This window comes from Plodia interpunctella, chromosome 14 (genome assembly GCF_027563975.2).
Source record: "Plodia interpunctella isolate USDA-ARS_2022_Savannah chromosome 14, ilPloInte3.2, whole genome shotgun sequence".
Classification (NCBI taxonomy): Eukaryota; Metazoa; Arthropoda; class Insecta; order Lepidoptera; family Pyralidae; genus Plodia; species Plodia interpunctella.
The window spans coordinates 4996784-5013743 of record NC_071307.1 but is presented as its reverse complement, the minus strand read 5'-3'; the positions used below and the strand labels follow the sequence as shown (position 1 = coordinate 5013743).

Below are 16960 nucleotides of genomic sequence, written 5' to 3'. Positions count from 1 at the left end.
GAACTAACAGACGATTAACAACTTAAACTTTGGATATCGATGCACTTTAGATATTCACCTGGGTACAAAATTACTTGATCCTTCAGTTCATCCTTGTAGTTAACTAAATTTACCTTTTTAATAGGCAATTGGTAGATCTTGGAATACTATTTTGCTTTTTTGTAATGAGGGTTATTCTTTCTTTTTTTCAAGGCCTTTATTTATTTGACTTGAAATGTATTGAAATTTCATAAAGAGAGTGATGATTCAAAAAAATACTTATGGACAACAAAAAGGACATTATGTACAATGTACGAGGGCTGCTATTTATGTATCCGGAACTGGCCAATAATTCTAGAATATTTAAAAAGTAATTACAACATTTGAAAATAGAACTCTTCGGCTAGAGAATAAATATTTTTCATGTCCCTGTCATTTGTTTTTTTCAATTGGCGCCAATTTTGAAAATACGAGTAGCTTGTCTTCATTGCCATGGATTTAACTCGTGAACATTTTCGCGCGATGATTTATTATGATTTTCGGCGTGGATTAACTCAAAAACAGTGCATCGAACAACTGATTTTAACTTTTGGAGATGAAGCACCATCGAAAACCACTGTGTATTATTGGTTTAAGGAATTTCAACGTGGACGGTCTATGCTCACGGATGAAATTAAGGAGGGTCGTCCTAAATCGGTAGTGGTACAACAAAATATTGATGCTGTGCGACAATTAGTAATGCAAGATCGTCATGTTACATACCGCGAGATAGAGGCGTCTCTGGGCATTAGTATGACGAGTATACACGCGATATTACACGAACATTTAATTGTTAAAAAAATTTGTTCGCGTTGGATTCCGCACAACTTGAGCGTAGATCAAAAACAGGCTCGTGTCGACTGGTGTAAGAAAATGATAAAAAAATACAACCGTGGCACGTCAAAAGCTGTTTATAATATCTACACAGGTGACGAAACCTGGATCTATGCTTATGGCCCTGAAACTAAACAGCAGTCAACGGTGTGGGTCTTTCAAGATGAACCAAATCCAACAAAAGTTGTTCGTGCGAGAAGCACTTTAAAGCAAATGGTCGCTTGTTTTTTTGGTATCAACGGACATGTAGCTACAGTGCCACTAGAGAATAGTAGGACGGTTAATTCTGAAAGGTACACCACCATTTGTTTGCCAGAAGTCTTTGAAAAAATACGAAAGAACAACCCACAACGCAGAATCATACTTCATCACGACAATGCTAGCTGCCACAAGTCGGCTGAAACAAATAATTTTTTGGAGGGTCAAAAGATTGAATTGACGGGTCATCCGCCGTACAGCCCCGACCTGGCACCCAATGATTTTTATTTATTTCCAAACATTAAAAATAAATTACGTGGTCAACGTTTTTCGAGCCGCGAAGAGGCCGTTGATGCGTTCAAAACACACGTTTTGGACATACCTCAATCAGAATGGAAAAAGTGCTTTGAAAATTGATTTCATCGTATGCAGAAGTGCATAGATCATCGCGGAGAATACTTCGAGAAACAATAAAACCATATGTAATAATATATGTTTGTTTAATTTTGTTATTCCGGATACATAAATAGCAGCCCTCGTACATACATACTACGTTCATAAGCTTAATATAAATGTTTATTAAGCGGGTCCACCGTTCAACCATCCACCATCAAACTAGGAATAAACCTGTCTCTTGATTGGTAGAAGGCATTACGGAAGATCCGGTAGATGAAATAACTAAAGTTATTTATGTGTATGTATTCCATAATTCCCAAGCTAGACGAATCTGTGTTTTAGGAATTAAATAATGATTATAGAGGAAGCGAGTGAGATTTGTCAGGATATGATATACCTACCCCAACTGGAAACATACGTTATAATATTATATAGTATGTATTGTAATAAGGTATAGTTTATGGATCAGATATAGTTTTTGAGCCGATTGAGTGGAATTTTAGCACGTATATTTTTCTCAAAAATGTAATAAAAATATTTATTTTAATATACAACTTGATAAATATTTGCACCTATGCAAGTTAAACTTATATATATGTTTATAATATTTATGTAATATTGTTGAGGCATTTGTTTAAGCTCAATTATTAATTACAACACTTCCATAAATCCATACTAAAGTTTTAAATACATAAAGACATTGAATATATCTAATATTTGAATATATTTATCAATCACAGTTTTAGATCTCACACACATTGGCAGCTAAGTTTTCAATGTTATCTTGTTGTAAACATAATATGGATTAAGTAAGATAAATCCGAAAAGTGTATGTGCAGATAGGTTAGCCAGTAAATCTTGCTTAGACTGTGTTTACTGGGTAGTTAGTTACATATAGTTAGAGTTCCTTAACCTCTAGACTGCTGGACACTCGAAACCAATATGGCGGCCAGGGCTGGTCTGAAGTGCAATTGTATCATTACTATCATCACTGTTAGGTACTGATCGATGGTACTTCTGACTCTAAAAGTGAGTTGCACCGTTAACTTGGACCTTTAACGTGCGCAGAAAAATACAAATACGCCATTTTGTCTAAACGTGAGTAGGGCGCCGGTTAAAATCAACGTCATATTTGACGGTGCAACTCACCCCAAGGGAAATTATTTTGCCGCCTCCACACTGTCACGGACCACTCTGCCTATGTTGGCAAATTTGGCATATATTGCTAGTTTTTCATTACGATAAATAAAAGCACTCATACAAACTCCGCAATGTTCTTCATGCATGTCGGCATCTGCTGTCCGAGTTCAACAATAGGGTGTGTAGCCAGATTAGCCAGATAGAACTCTCTTTCCGCAAACAGGCTCACGCTTGACTGATGTATTTTCTTTTCTTGTACATTTTGTACCATTAATTCTATTCCTATCAGTTATCCGCTCCATCGGGAATAGGCTCCTTCTCATTAAATCACGCCCGGAACAATAGTTTTCCGTCGACATAAACTCACGTTGTTATTCGCTTAGGAAAAGTACCGCAAAATAGACCCAATTCAAATCACATTCATACTCAGTTACTAAAATCTTTTTAGTTATATATATATAAATCATTTCAATTTAAATTGTTTGCCATAAATAAATGTAAATAGAATACTACAAACTTCAACAGAATATTAAATTTAATCATAATAGTTTTGACCTTGACAAACTATGAATCAAGTCAAAAAATTCAAATACCAATTAATACCTAGCTAAGTTACTTTTTATTTTCGGATAAGCGTCAGTAAGTATGGGATGCGGATGCAAGAACGCTTTACAAATAAATTTTAGCTCGCCTCGTAAATGTCTCTGGGGACCCAAGGGCTGGTGACTATTTTGGCCAACGTTTGAGTTTGGCCATACGAATAGGAAATGTCGTCAGCCTTCTGGGAACCGCACGACGTCGGCGATTTAGTATAATTTTTTTATTTAAATTAATTTAGTATAATTTAGTTTTAATTTTAACTTATAGTACTTTATGTTGTAAATACTTTTATTCTTATCTGTATAAATTCTATCTGTATAAAATGTACAAACTATGGCACAATAAATAAGATTATCCCAATTTATTCTCAACGAATTGCGCCATACATACCTAGCTATATGTTAGCGTCCCGCTTGTTGGAAAAAACTGGGAAAACATCAAAACAGCAATATATCCGAACACACTATAGAATGAAGTTTTTGTTATGCTAAATTTTAAGTAAGTACTTCAAATTTTAAATTATTTGACTAATTTGGGTATTCAGTTATAAAAATGTTTTGTGGTTGTGTGTGGTATATTCTATAGGTGTGTCCAAATTTTATGGCTAACATTATTATTTTGACGACCTCGGTGGCGCAGTGGTAAAGTGCTTGCCTCTGAACCGAGAGGTCCCGGGTTCGATCCCCGGTCGGGTCTGGTCTTAAAGGCTGCTTTGAGTATCAATTCATAGACGTGATGGCGGCAAGCAAAAATAAGAAGTTCTCTGTTGATCTTTTGCTCCAAAAGGACACGAGCTCCGTTGAGTGAGACCAGTGTTTGATGCCGTCGTATCTGCTTTCTTCGAGGTTCCAGTCTACTATTGCGGTCCAGACAGCCTGCGCTTGCTCACTTCCAGTAGAACTCTCCAGACGTGGCACAGATATAAGTTGCTCCTTATCTTCATAAGAAATAACAATTGGAAGAAAAAATAATGCAGTCGCGTATCGTAAGGTTTGCACTCTCGTTTACTTTTAAATTCACTTCGCCGATATTGTAAAACAAAACTGCTAGAACTTGTCCATTAGAGGGAAGTTTTGAACCTGTTATTTGATGTTTTACGTTACCAATTAAATATATTGCACTCTTTTTCGTACTGCGCAATTCGACTGATATGATGACAATTTGAAAACAATGTGATAAATGATGAAATTACTAGAAACACCCGCACTGGCACATGCAGGTTCTTACGCGCTTAGGAGTTCAAGTAGTAACATGTTTCGATTCAAGTCGGCACGGGTTGCTGTTATCCGAAGTACGTGAAATTTGATTTAGAGTCATTTTATCACCAAAGGAAAAAAAGTAGAGGGTATGCGTCGAAAAAAAATCACTTTTTGATTTTTATGGGACACCCTAATGTAGTATCCTATAACACAAGTCTCGAACTTACTTTGGGGCTAGCTTAATCTGTGTGATTTGTCCCAATATATTTATATTTAATATTATGAAAATAGAGAATGAATATAAGACTCCAATTCAGTTGTGATTGTGACTGGTTTTCCCTAATGCCTAATGGCTTGGGAGTTAATTTATGTGTTCAACTGTTCAAGTTTGTGGCATTTCGTTAATTTTGATTTATCACTTGGTTGGTGTGACTTTACAAGTTCGATCCACTGTTAGCTACTTTTTGTCATTTAGTAGATTTTTGTTTTTGCATGTTATATGTTAATCTACATATTATTACATAAATATTTGCATATAATAATACTATGATAAAATTAACTCATTTTAATTTTGGTGAAGAAAATCAGAACTTGGTCAAATAGTATTTCTAAAATTTAAAATATGGAACAGACGTTTATCATGATACTGGCTGTTTATACACAAACTAATATGTTGGCGTTTTTTTATGTGTTCTATTTTTAATGTAAGCAATTTTTCAAAGCGTTTTCCCCAAAATATGGTGGGATTTGTTACGCACTTATTATTACAAAATAAAGCCGCGTCTGTCTGTTCCCGATAAACTAAAAAATAACTGCACGGCTTTTCATGCTGTTTTCACCAATAGATAATGTGATACCTGAGGAAGGTTTGGGTGTATAAAAAGGACTTGTGGATTAAAACAATTTAAAATGGAGGCTTTTTTCGTTCATATTTTAAAAAGTTATAACTATTCTATTATTTACTCGAGTCACGTAGAATGTGTACCAGGTTCAGGTGTCTTGTCTCCTATAATTTGCACTGACAACGTGATATGTAACAATGGTAGACATTTCTATATTAATTCAAATAATTTTGTGAAATAGCTACGATGACCGTCTTTAGATCACCGTGGGTCTATAGAATAGTAAAATTCATGGATTAAAAAAAATATATTAGGACAAATCACACAGATTGATCTAGCCCCAAATTAAGTTCGAGACTTAACTGACTCAACTATACCATATTTTATAACAAATACATATATAGATAAACATCCAAGACCCGGGCCAATCAGAAAAAGATCGTTTTCCATCATGACCCGACCGGGGATCGAACCCGGGGCTCTCGGCTCAGTGGCAAGAACTTAACCACTGCGCCACCGAGGTCGTCATTAGTCTATTATTTAAAAATATTATGTATTCAATAGATCTTTATGATTTTTGTCATCTTTCCAAATTTAATTGGTTTGCATTGAATTAGACCTACAAGTATGACGAGTTTATTTTGACGAGTGATCAGACCTACAAAGATGTCCCTACCTAATAAGTATTTTTTAAATAATCTGACCATATAAGTACTAATGGTCAGATTGTAATAATAAGAAAGTGAAGAAATATTTAGGATCTTCGTAGTGTCAAATTTCGATCATCCATAGATGTATGCAATTTTACGACCGACCGCTTGCCTGAGGTTAACCCTGTTTGTGAAAGCAGTTATTTCATTATTAACTCTCCCAAAGAGGATTTGGATTGGAACTATTCTAGGGCTGAAACCATACTATAATTTAATGCATACAATTATGTTACTAGATTACATCGTAAACTATAGTTTAAAATTTATGTAGCGTTTAAATTTGCAACAAAGACCTTCTCGCAACAAGGTAGGCATTCGTTTATTGCGTTACTTGTTCACATGTCCAGCAGTAATGTATATGAAGACTTTGACTATTCAATAAATAAGAATATATACATAAATACATAAGTTACTACTCTCTCTTGCTCTCTCATCTGAGCTTTTTTCTTGTTAATCCTCAGCCGTTGACCGTTGGAACCCAGGGTCCGCTTTCCTACTTTTTCGTTTCCAGTGCACACTGTCGCTGGCGTCCCTAGTCGTCCCCATTGGCACGAATATCACCCTTGACTATGTAACGATTTCTAAGTTTAAATTTTTGTATGTGAAAATTTTGTTACTTAATCCCGCAAAATAAAATTACTACTATCTCTAGTAGGTCTTTCATCCTAGAAGTTTACGATTTTTTACTTATCGCGGAATAAAATATGATACTTTAGATGAAATGTCCGATATGTATTATGAGCTCTGGGAAAATGCAATAAAGTAGCATCAATAGACATGTCATACGAGTCTCTACTCGTATGACGATATGAATTTAATACTCTTATTAAAGTCATATCGAGATGATCGCATGCAAGACATACATTTTATTGCACGAATTCTCAATAACGTATTGCAGACAATTGCTGAGCATTTTCATCTAGAGCAGCGGCTCTTAAACTTTTGAAGATGCAATTTTTAACAGGCAATTTTATAAATTTTAATTTTAGCTCCATTAAGAAGGGTCTTTACATAGGGTTTTTACATACGATAAGACGCTCATTGTAAGTTGAGAAACAGGTAAGACAATTATTTCTAACTTTTGTTGTCTTGTTGGCGAAGTTATGACGCGAATGATATACACGTACAAGTAAATACACGCAACTTTGTTATTGGTACGGTATGTAAATGGGTGTTTTTGCTATTCCATCTGCTTTCTGAATTTTGTTCATCGTACATGAATTAGAATGAAATACAAACTTGTGAAGCGAGCATTTTAGCACGCATTTAATCATTTGCCGAGTTGTCGTCGAGATCCTAAAAAATACCTGTTCCCACCTCATCCTGAAAGGCGTAACCAACACGCAGATAAGTGAGCGGGTGATTGCGTATTTTTCACCGAGCCGGTATTCGAAATACTTGGCAGGGTTGGCGCAGGTTAGACCGGGAGCCGGGGCTGACGGGGCGGCGGCCCGGGCTACGCGGCAGTCGCGCGCCAGTCGCCGCGCCGCGTGCCGCCTTCGCATTGCAGCATCATGACAACCGCGCAACTTTCCGTACTTTTCCACGCGCGCTTTTTTCCCGCCCTGTTTGTTTTCGCGCGCTAGCCCTCGCCGAGACGGTGTTTTGTGAATGGATCTGTGATTCGGCAGCTTGTGTCGTTTAATTGCTGTTGGTTTAGGTGTTCATGTTTACGAAGCCTTGTGAGTATAATTATTTTTTTAATTACTTTTTAAAAATGTACTTAGATGTTAGTTTAAAAACTTTACTTTTGGTTTAGAAAAAATCTGAAGAGACATCAAATAATATATTAATTCATTTCCAGAGCATTTGTTACACCGTACACAAGTTCAAACATAAAATTTACAAAAAATAATGTATGTGGTACCGTTTCTGAAGCAACCACAAACTAATATAGTAATACACCACGAACTTTGATTTGATAATTTATATTTTACGACGATTACGAAACAATCCCCTAATTCACAAGTACGTGACATCACCCATTCCTACCCATATCAAAAATAAATCCTTATCGCTTCCTTTAGCTAACATTTAAGGAACATGTGCATATAAATTTAACTTCCAGTAATTAAAAATCCAAGTACAGGCTTTTGTTTTCCATAATACGAGTGGGAACGAGCTCACAAAAGATAATGAACCACTCAGTCAACACTTAACGAAGGCAGGCATTACTTTGTTGAATAAAATTCAACATTATTTGACGACACTACCATTTGTTTACTTTTCATTTTGAAGGCGAATTACGAGTACTCGAGAGCTTCATTTCTGAATGAGAATGATTCGAATATGGCGTCGGGAGTAGGGGTCGCCGTTTGCATGCGATGATGCTGAGATCTTTCGTAAAAGGCAATATCCCTCCCTGGGTGGAATTTTCAGCACGTTATCATATAAATTCTTATATTTCCATGGTTAATATGAAAGCTAGCGCAAATAATTAGGAGAATGTCTACAGGCAGGTTGAGTGCTATAATTTTCCGGAGTGCTCCAAAAGGAGGGCAATGGTTTTCGTGAGTAAGAAGATGTTTTTGCAAAGCTCATTAGGGACTAGACTCGACTGTTATGTATAAGTCAATGATTAGCTTTTTGTTCAGTCTTCAGTATAAGTAAAACCTCAACATTTTTTCAGATAAACCATACGTTTGAGGACATCTAGAGTCACGCAAAGCCTTAATACTTATGGCTCTAAATAACATAAAAAAGCCCCTGGTTTCATTTCTGTGGGAATTTCTGTGTAAAGGGTATATTATACCTGGAATTAATTATAATATTATGCAAGATCTCGAATCGGACATTCCATTAAAAACGTTTCTGTAGACAGTAATCAACAGCAATCTGTATTTTTTATAAACCGATTTCCATTATGCTTTTTATGTTGACAAATTTTAATGATACAGGGAATTCCAGCTTATAAATTTGTATGGGTTTTACATGCAATCGAAATAAAATACTTCACTTTATAATACAATATTTATTAGGGCCCGAAACATAACTGTCTTCGTGGAACTGTTATTTCTACCATATATATTCATTTACAAAGAATTAACATCGTGATACAATTTGTATGGAGAAAGTATAATTAGTGCGGTGTGATAAAAATAAACCACCACAAAATAACTGAGTTCAAGTACCTATGTCGCGACATGACTAAATTACAAAATGTTGACGTCATCTTTTTCAATTTAAGTTATTAAAATTCTATTCACGCGATATTTAAAGATTTTGAAGTTTTTTGTATACAAAAAGGTACTTTATAAAGCTACTAACTAAAGTATTAATGCATTAACTATTTGCTACTCATCATTATTATGTATACGAACTAAGAAGTGTGCAAATGCAAACAAAAAATTGTGTACATTTTTATTCAATCCAATAATTCGAAAGTGATTTTGAAAGTTATGTTTATATATTCAGTTTTCGTATCTATTCACGTGAAGCTAATAAAACTGCGTGTTATAAAAATGCTACGTAAAACGTCAAATATTTCTCCAGTCAATAACAGGATATTGGGTAAAAATATTTCACACCGAAATAGATTTCAATTTATTTTAAAATTAGTATTAATATGATAATCAGAGCAACAGAGTTTTAATCTGTGTGTATTGATTGCCTCCACGATGAGGTTTGGAGATATAGGTTTATACCCAGTATTTTATATTTAGTCCAAAAAGTCCGTAGCAAACCCGTTAAAAAGTTGGGTTTATGCAGGACCAGTTAGGAAAAGTCCTAAAAAGACTGTGTAAACCCATCTCTGATTGGAAGTGCTATTTACCACGTCGTGTCGGTGTAATACTTATTTCCTTATCAATTTAACCGATCAGTAATTTATTAGACGTTGTATCGGCATCGGCATGTAATATGAAACCGAGGATCCCGAGCTTGCAGAAATGTTGTACATTAGTGAAAGACTGTTTTCAAATTCAAATTCAAAATTCTTTATTCAATTTAGGATGATATACATCACTTATTGACGTCAAAAAATTACTTAAACTAAGTCTACTGCCGACTTCGTGGTTGTTTGTGGACTGATACCTACTTACCTAATGAAGTATTTTTTTAAATAGTCTAGAGAAATCCATGTAAATGTGCTGTTTTAACTACAATTTGTTGTGTACATACAATATATAAAATAAATCCATTTAGAAGAAAAACTATTAAGTATATTAATTATTTACTCGCGATAATACTTATACCATGTTATTTTTGTGTTTTTTGATATGCCTTTTGTAATATTGCTTCCTTCAAAAATGACCAGAAATACTAACGGGTTTGATATCCTTTTACAACGACAATAAACTTTGTTATTCAGCCAGAGTTTCTACTTGGTATCTTTAAAAGAGCTGAATAAAATATTACGTACGATATCATGCAAGGGTGTTTATCAAAGCTGAATAAGTTTTCACTCCAGTGAACCGGAAGAGTTAGGCCACTAATTCATTAAGAAAGACGAAATAAAATGCGTAAATACTTATTATCACACATTCAAGGTTTTACAAGTGGAGGGTCACATTTGTAACATGGGGTTAGCCGCAACAATCGGCAGATTTATGTACCGCGTAACGTTTCGGAGAAATTCACAATGACTGCCATTTGTTATCGCACAAACCCCTGAGATTGCATGCAGCCTCCAGGACCTGAGCCTGCCGCATTAATAACGGCTGGCTTTTCATGTCACTTTCACAAACGTTTCATAAAAATTACCATGTTGTGAATCAACCTGAAAGAGTTTTGATACTACTAAGCACTTGCTTAGTAGTGAACAGGCATGACGTGTCTCACATGACAGTAATCACTGCAGTCTATATATGGACGAGTAAGGTTCTAATGTTGACAACGTTAAGAGCGATGGATCTTTTAATTTTATTTTATAAGCAAAATAGAAAAAGTACTTGCTCATGTTAGTAACATGGCAGATGTTTTCAGTAAATGGCACATTTATTTGGTACTTAAAATTAAAATACTATTACGAAACAATAATTTGTCAAGGGATGTGATGCTAAAAAGTAAAGTACAATTAATTTCCTTAAAATGCGAACAAAGGGAATATGTGTATAAAATATAGAATACCGAGACATGTTTCGGATTTTCTAACTTGATTTACTTTGTGCAATTGCACATTATAAAGTAGATAGCTACTTTATGAATATAATTTTTGTTATTTATTATTATTTTATGTTGTATAAATATCTCTATGACATATGTAGGTTACAAAATGGAATAGTCAATCAGTATCTACGTCTTACATTATCGCGGAGAATCGAAACACAATAGATAAACAATTATTTGACCGTAGCATTTGCAGCTGTTCGTAGTGTAGACGTAACCATTCTTGTAAAGGCGGAAGCAACCTGAAAACACTCAGTTGACAAAGATAGTCTGGTAAAGTACGGAAGTACTATTTACATCAAAATAAATAATTCTGTAAACTTGTTATTTTGATTGGTGTGGGTCGACCATCTATTATGTGGCATCCACAATATGGCTCGGCCCAGCGAATATTGAAAACTTTTGGAAGGGCCAAATTTATCTCATACATTTTTGTGTCCGACAGGTGCTCAGCGTAGCTTTTAATTTGTCTAAACAACTGGATTCAGAGGCGGCAAAATGGAGGGAAAATAAGCAACGCCTACGCATAATTTGGTGTTTGTTAGCCACCGAAACTCATCAAACAAATAAATTAATTAGAAGAAAGATAAAATAAGTATTCGTAAATAGACACTCGGCACGTATGCCAGTGCCCACCACGCTATTATTATTATTAACTACGTATACAGACAATAATTGTCGGCTCTATGTACCTGCACAAAAAGAAATTAATAAAAATGAGGTGGTGGGTTTAAAATAAATATTTGTATTTCACTCTGGACAAATGGTGGAACAAGTAAGAAGAAAACAGATTGTCGTGTACGATTACCGCCAACAATAAGGATTAGAGGAGAGCAGATGTTGTCACTTATCACCGCTAATTTACGAGGTACTTCCTGATGGCCTGGCCAATAGCCAGTGGCCAGCTCCGGCCAACAAGTTGCCAGGCTTTGTCAGTTGGCAGATTTATTGTATAACATGTCCGTAAATCGTTCAACATACCATGGACATAACACTAATCATACATAAATAGTATAGTTTTTTGTTTAGGTTTTATATTTACGACGACATATTTAAAATGGTAAAGTAATCTGACAACTATAATCTCTAAGACAACTATAATATCTGTATCTTTTTATGCCGATTCCTCAACTTTGGCGAACTCGGACAGGTCTGTGCCTACATGAATTAAAGTAAATTGCGTAGTTTATATGTGTGTTTCATTTCCGCAAGGAAACTAGCAATGTATGTTGGAATCGCGAAGTTTGGGGAAGTTTATACCTATAATAGTGCTTAGCCGGTATTACCTTTGTAGTATCATTTTTCAATCTTTTACATAATAAAAAATCTAACAAAATATATCAGTACTAGTGACTAGAAACAAATACTTTATTTTCTATAAATATATCTCTCTCTTTCCCGGTGCAATGGTATTTCATTGTTTTGATCATGGAATTAGTAGGTACTCTGTACTGTACTCTATGTACTAATTCCTTGGTTTTGCTATACATAATATGACATCCAAGTAGGTAACGATGAAAACGAATGTCACACTGTCCTTTTAGGTTGACGTATTGAATTACCAAGTTGTACAAATTGGTTGCTTTGTTTGAACACCGCCCTATGGCGACGACGAACAAACAAACCAACACGTCTCAACCATTCGTGACAATAGAAAACCTACTCATAACAATAGGAAATTGATACTACATTCGCGTTTCAATGATAAAATGTTACCGAAAGAAATGAAATACTTCCTTAAATGGAATACATAAAACATTACATTGTTTTTGTTATTATTAGGAAATATTATGTGAAACACGAAACATTTCGTAATAAAATATCTTCTTAAAGTGAAATTTGTGAATAATTCACGTTGCGAACAAGATATTGTCTGTCACAATATCTATTTACAAGTTCATCAAAGGAGCATGTTTGTTTTCCTTATTGAAATAATGTCTAAAAGCAACGCGGAAGAAAATTGATTTTATTAATAGCGAGCAGACGACGACGGCCTTTTTCTACCCATGAGACCTCAATCAGCGGTTACAGCTGAATATATAAAACAAGATGAAGTGAGTTATGTGTCGGCACTATCTATCAATAACTTATTTACGAGTACAACATAAAGTACTAGAAGACTATTATACCGTAAATTACAACATTTACAAGTTTTTACTGTTAAACACAGTGAAGATACATTCATGCAAACGTTTTTTCCCTGTGTTTAATGCTATATGTTCTTTAATTTATAGTACAAAGATAATAGAGCAATAGGATAAGGGAAAAATGGCGGTAGCGGGTTGTAGTCTGAATTTTAGACTACCAGCGCAACCTCATTAAGTTTGTCTCTTCAATGAATTAAAGACCGACCATAAATTGCAGAAAATAATATAAAAAAATATATTTTGTAGATAAATAGTACGCAAATCTCACCCCAGTTTCACGAACCCCTAATACCTGTTTTATTAGCGTACGTAAATCCTCGAATTTGCATAAATAGAGACTAGTTACAATACGTTCATAACGAAATGTCGTGGCCGGAGACAGTGTTCCGTGGGGAGAAAGAAATAGAAAAAGCGGAGATATATTAATAAAAAAATGAGCAAACATCTTCAGATTTCCCTATAGATTTGTAATCTACTTACAGGGTTTCAATTTATGCAAATTAATAATATCGTAGGTCGCGTAGCCTTATTAACTGATATAAAAACTGAGATTTTTATGTTAAGATAACAATAAAAAATACCTAATACTGACAAGTCCTCCTTGGAGCAGTCGAGCAAGTCGATCTATTTATTTAAAACCTAAAAGATTGTTAATATTGATATGATAATAACTTGCGTAATAACTTAAGACAGAAGGTCCCTTAAGTAGGGGCTAAATAAATTAATCGACTTGGTAACATGGATCACACAACTTTTTACGGTAGAAAAACTGAGCTGCGAGACTTCGGTTTTTTACAGCATATTTTTGATGGCATTTTCCTTTTTCCGTGAGCTATTGTATGTAAAAGGGAGCGAGCGATCTTTAATTTTTTATTCAGGTCGTATCTATGTAGTCACAGTGCTCGGTAATTGAAATCAGAATTCTATGTTACAAGGGACGAAATACCCCTAGGTATATGAATACGGATAGTTCACAAGTTTTACATGTTCACATAGATATACATGTTCTTATGAGCTAATTAAATGACAAAATACTGCATTGAAACTATTTTGAGTGACACAAAAGTAGATATACCTAATTACCACAAGAGTAAAAGATCTAATATGTGTGTGATCTTAGAGCCTACTTCTTGAAATTCTATGAACATTTTACCGTTGCCACATGGTGGTAGACATGGCTGTTTACGAATTAATACATACATGAATATGTATGTATTAATTCGTAAACAGCCATGAAATTATATCGTAGTTTGAATAAACTACGATATAATTTCATGGTTCTGCGATTGGATTTCTTCCATATTATAAAACAAAGGCCACTGCGGCGTCTGTCTGTCTTTTCGCGATAAACTCAAAAACTACTGCACGGATTTCCTTGCTGTTTTCACCAACGGAAAGTGTGATACCCGAGTAAGGTTTAGGTGTATAATTTATTATGATTTACCCGAGCGAAGCCGGGACGGGCCGCTAGTATAACCTATATTGCATAACCAACCAATCATTTTGTTATTTTCCTTTTTGGCCATTTTCAATTCAATTAGGTATGCGCTCAATTTCTGAAAGCGTTTCTGGAATCAATTTCTACAAAATTTAACAGTAGTCGTTTCAGTATCTGAGTCTGAGTTTTACTCTAAAATATCTACAAACATATGAAATAACTGCTTAAATATTTTTTTTTTTTAAATAGAGACAAGAAGATCACACCAGATCGCCTTGCAGAGATAACGACGGCCTGAAAAACCTATAAAAATGCTAATCCGATGAAGGTGATACTGTTTCAAATAGGCTACGGAACTGTCTGAGGAATTACTGATCGAATAAATGCTATAATTACCGCTATATGACATTTTCAAGCTCATATTTTATAAGATCCAAATATTTTATATTTGCGTTTTATTATTAGATTGTTATTTAATAAACTGGAATTAATAAAATGGAACATACTTACCTATATGAGTATCTCATTGGTTTTTAGATCATTATTAACGACTTCCTGCCTGCACATGTTTACGGATTCCATATACCTGTAGTATCTTTTCTGATTTTGGAATGACCAACTTATCGATACACATTACATTGAATATTAATAAATAATTTTGAACTCGCTCAAATCCTTATATTGGCCAGTATTTATGAATACATTTTATTAGGCTGACTCCTTGGGCAGCAGTAAAAATTGCAAACTCCAATCAAAAATATGGAAATGATCTGACGGGATGCATGGTATGAATGGGTGTTCAGCGTATATTCATCCCAGCGTGGATTCGATTTAGGTAGCCAACTGGAAATGCCAGATAAGGCAAATGCTACACGCATTGCCGACAGCAACTACTTACCTTATATTTTATTATATTTCTTAGGTTGTAACTTGGCACAGTTTCTTGGCAAAATGAATTCGGATCTGTATTGTAAATAGACTTGAAGCGAAAATCATTACCCTAATAGTAATTTCAAACGGTATATATATGTTAAGGCTAAACCCCGAAGTATACACTAAACCTAAACCCCGGCTATACCAAGGTTTAGCCGGCAGGATGTAAGTGCAGCCGGTCTCAGTTGGTTACACCTAGGTGTAGCCTGCTTATGTTCGGCTAGACTTAGTTTTAGCCTATATAATTTCAACTAGACCTAGGTGCAGCCGGCCTTCGATGATTATACCTAACCAACACCAGTGTTTTTTTACAGTTCTCAGATCTGTCAGATTCAGATATCTAAAGGTCGAGAAACTTTCGGCGACATGTTTGTAATGAAGATCTTTAATATTAATAAATAATTCTAGATTTTGATTTCGCTGTGTGAGTAAGACTGTGTAATTACAGGGTACCGTGGCAACCCTAAGCCACAAGGTGGGTAATGCGTGTGACACCCCTGATGTTGTAGGCGTCTATAGGCTGCGGCGATCAATTCCCATCAGGTGGAGCGCCTGCTTAGTGCATATAAAAAATATATTTAAACATCATGTGATTAAATAAATCTTATTTCTATCTACTTATTAATTTACTCGTCACAATTATAAAGTTGAAGTTCAGTAACATCTGTCCAAGGAACCTTCTGAACTTTTATATCAGTTTCATGCAAATATTGCTATAAAACTTTGTTCTACACTGTCACACCTGTGGAGTATATAATTATGTACTTTCTCTGTCGACTGTCTGAAGAAAATGATTATATACTCCAGATTTTCTTTTAAGTTATTTTTTTTTCTAAGACGTAACAAAATATTAAACAAACTTCCTTTTTTTTTGATGAATTGACCAGTTTTCACATGGAACGAGTACGATTTGACCGAGTATCAATATCTCTCCTCACTTGAGCGTTTACCCGTTCCTTCCTTAGCCGATGAGCGTCGGAGCAGGATTCGCTGCAATGTAAGTAGTAAAAAAGACATTGGATGCTTTGAATCAACGCCAAATCTATGAGTTATTACGCGTTTCATTTGCAATTGTTTGGGACAAAAGCAATCCTTCAATTTAGCTACTTGCATGAGAGAGTAATAACGCCATAAACCCTTTTTCAATTAATTGAGCTATTTCTTTATCATATGGTAAGCAAATGAAAAAAATCGAGCCATATTTATTTTTGTATTTCTGATGAAATTGTGAATAGCTCCTTTTTCTTCCTTGCAGATTGTAAAAGTCAATGTATTGAAAAGGCTAGCAATCAATCACTTTTTTAATCCATGAGCCATAAGGGCCATGTCCCACTGCTCCATTGCACTCTATCGTCCTCCTTCACGTTGACATCCGTCGACGAACAACGCAGAAATTGTA

At 34.9% G+C, this 16960-nt stretch overlaps 1 protein-coding gene across 2 annotated transcripts in view; it reads left to right on the top strand.

Annotated features, from left to right (window-relative positions):
* Positions 1-7387: 7387 nt before the first annotated feature.
* LOC128675443 (monocarboxylate transporter 4-like) overlaps positions 7388-16960 on the top strand; it is a 42896-nt gene continuing 33323 nt past the window's right edge. For both annotated transcript variants that reach the window (XM_053754868.1, XM_053754869.2), the window contains exon 1: positions 7388-7619. The gene's annotated coding sequence lies outside the window, so the exon portion shown is untranslated. The remainder of the gene's footprint in view (positions 7620-16960) is intronic.